This window comes from Bombus impatiens, unplaced genomic scaffold (assembly GCF_000188095.3).
Source record: "Bombus impatiens unplaced genomic scaffold, BIMP_2.2 scf_0377, whole genome shotgun sequence".
Taxonomy (NCBI): Eukaryota; Metazoa; Arthropoda; class Insecta; order Hymenoptera; family Apidae; genus Bombus; species Bombus impatiens.
In genome coordinates, this window is record NT_176796.1 from 1,069,447 (window position 1) to 1,072,868 (window position 3,422).

Genomic DNA, 3,422 nt, shown 5'->3' on the forward strand with positions numbered 1-3,422 from the left:
GCGCGGTCGCCACACAGGTGTAACCGTTTACGGGAAGAACGGTCGATCGCGCGCTTAATTGGAATCCGATAAGCGTATGCCGACGTTTCGAGAACCGTTCCCTCCAGCAATGGACATCTAAATAGCCGTACTTTTACTCGCGCCCCGGAACAACCTCCAAGATCGTTCTTACCAAGTTGCGCACGAAGAGTTTCCAATAGGAAGTAAGCACGTTCTTGTTCGTGCCTGTTGTTGCTATTGTGCCGCGATGATTTTTGATATATCGAGACGTTGATGAAACTGTTACATCCGCGAACATATTGAGAACAAAGTTGCGTATAAGGTTCGACATTTCGAGATTCGATCTTCGACTTTCCGTAGAATAATTAAATTCGTATTCGAACGACGGGACGTCGTTACTCCGATAAAAAAAAGAAATATCGCGTACTTATTACCGAATTACTTATTACTTATTACACTTAAAACCGAAGAAAAGGACAAATACGTTTGCATCGATCGAGGTACGAACAGTGAATGGTTGCGAACAAATTTTCAATTTAGTTGACAACTTTCCTGCGAGAAATTGTCAGACACGTCGATAACTTTCACCGACTGAAGGTGAACTTGATCCTTGTTTTTATATCGTGTATTTCAAAAGTGAGACACGAGTGAAAGAAATTTTTCCACGATACAGCGAACGTCTACTCGAAAGTTTACGAAAATATCGCCTAGTAAACGCGTCCAAGTATTCCCGATAAAGAGATAACCCGGAGGAAGTAACGATCAGATTTTATTCCTGTAATTTTCCATTCTTAGCCCTTAAAATTCCCCTTTGATGGTTTCTCGCTAATAGGACAGAATTATTTTCAATTGTAACACAAACCTACCGCATTCCTAAACATACTCGACAAAAAATTCCTCGAGCACGCTCCGATGCTCTACCGAAAAAAAAGGAATTCCAAGTAATCCAAAGAATTATACGTAACAGGAATGAAAGAACGGCGCGTTCTGATCGCGCGCGTACCATCGCAGAGCAAGCGATGGCATCGTGGTCGATCGGTGAACGCGGCAGCGGCGGCGGCGTCGTCGTCGTCGTCGTCGTCGTCATTCCGGTAGACGCGATGACAATCTCCGGTGCCGTAGGCCCGGCTAGGTGTGGTCCTATGCTCGAGGTAGCGGGTTTCCAGGAACGCGAGCCATTAGACCTTCTGGCTGGTGTTATAAATTGTACATCGTTTAATTAGGCTCTCTTCCCGCCCGTGTTCGGACGGCTAAGTTATTTACCATTTACTCCCGGTGCCCCTGAGCCGCTGCTATCTCGACCGAGTTACTGTGCATCAAATTGGATCGGGATTGGACCCTGGAAGCTGTCGCTGACTGCCAACCTCCGTTCTAGGAGATGGTCACGGCGTCGCGTCGTCGCCATTCGGAGCAGAGGTTACGAACGCTTTCGACGAGGTCTGTCGTTGGGCTGACGGGGTAGAGGGGCAGAGGGGTTGAGCGCAGAGCGCAGAATTCAGCGAGGTTAGAAAGTCGGTTCTCTTCAACGAAGACCAGGTGAAATCGCTTTGAGATCTCTGTACTTGGTTTTCGAGAACATCGTATCGAGTCGCGTCTCTATTTCGCAGCCACTTTTTCAACATTCTGATCCAACATGTACGAGAATTATTACACGTTAGAATTACAGCCGGAATCGATATGCAAATGGTAGAAATTTCGTTTCGCTTTCTCGGTCTCTGCGTATCCTGTTTGTTTTCTCCGTCTCGCCATACTCTTACGCGATCCGATTTGTAGACACGTCACTCCCGATCGACGAACAAATTCGCGTATCCTATATTTCCGATTACAAAAGGGAAGATGACGCTAGGTGTGTCTTTCTTTGAAGAGAACATGCGAAGATAAAGAAGCGATAAATTCACGTATCGCGATCTCGTCGGCATTAACGATACGAGTTACACGAGTTGTCCAAGTAGGTGCTGTCGTTGTTCGGTAGTCGTCTAGATTACCCAAGTCAAAATCGTTACAGCTACTCGAAAGCACCGATTACAAGCCAGTGTCACGGGACGAGAAGATATTTTCCAGCCGGTATCGAGATCGCAAGCTTCCATCGACGACGATTCAGGATGTCAAGACGAACTCGGACAAACAACGTTGCACGCTAATTTCGGTTCGCGCCTAACGATCCAGATAACTGGAATTTTCACTCGAGGATACGAGAGACGCGAAAATGAAGAAATTCACGATTCGAAAGCGACGCTGACAAAAATTCCAAGCTTATCTTCGTCGATGGGATCGAAATTAGTTAGCCGGCGATCGGACCGTGCGGCTGGCGAACGACCGCTCGAGGTGAACCGAGTAAAAAGCGGAAATTATGCTCGCAATTAGAGGGAATACCCGGGTGCAGTGGCGCGCCTAAGCCACCGATAAAATAATCACGCTTAATACGCTCGTTTATTTTTTGCTCGCGCGCGGCCGTTTAAATTACAAGTAGTTAGACCAGTAGTTGCCAACGACCCCTCCCGCGCGAATAAAAATCCTCCAGTTGTCGATCATCGAATATTTCGTCAAAATACCCGAAACAAAAGAGAGAGAGAGAGAGAGAGAGAGAGAGGGAGAAGATCAACGACACAAGTATCGAGTTCTCTAGTTGAATTTCCATCGACGCATCGTAAAGATTGTTCGGTTTACAGCTATCTTGGATTTTCAACGCGACCGATACTTGGAGTTTTTATTAACTGGTCTCCGAACGAAGAAAAGCTAATTCGGCGGAAAGATCGGACGGATAAAAAATGAATTTTACGAGCGTGCATCGGTCTCTAAAACCAGAAACCACTTAATAACTTCATAGAAACTCGTCGGTCCTCTAAAATCGCGATACGATATGAAATAAAAATAGGATTTACTAATTACCAGGCTGGAAACGGCCGCACGAATCCGACCGGATCCGAAAATTAAGGACTCTTCTTGGAGTTTGTGTTAGCGCCGGCTCGGGTTTGCTCGCAGTGGCAAAAATTCCGGCCTTATCTCGACCGATGAAGTCGAAATTAGTAGCTGGCTACCGTACACGGCCCCTCGCGGCCACGACACGCTGGTGGTGGTGAAAATCGGTGATGACACGACGCGCCGATGCCTGGTAGCGTCGAGAAAGGGATGGCCGTGGTCTGGTGGCCGATGGTGGTGTTGGTGGCGAGCGTAGTCACAGGTGGAGAATGTGTGGCGTCGGTGAACGTGACAATATTAATAGCCGGTATGCCAATAGCAGCCGCGCTGCTCCTGGTAACATCAATGGCGAAGTTCCGGTAATAGCGATCGTTCCGCGTAGAAGCGGCTCCGCGAATTAATCGTCGTTGAAAAAATTTCGCCACGAGCTCCTCCATAGTAATTACGGTTTCTGGTTGGAACGAAACGCGCAGTTTCCGTTGGAAAGTCGAAAAATCATGATC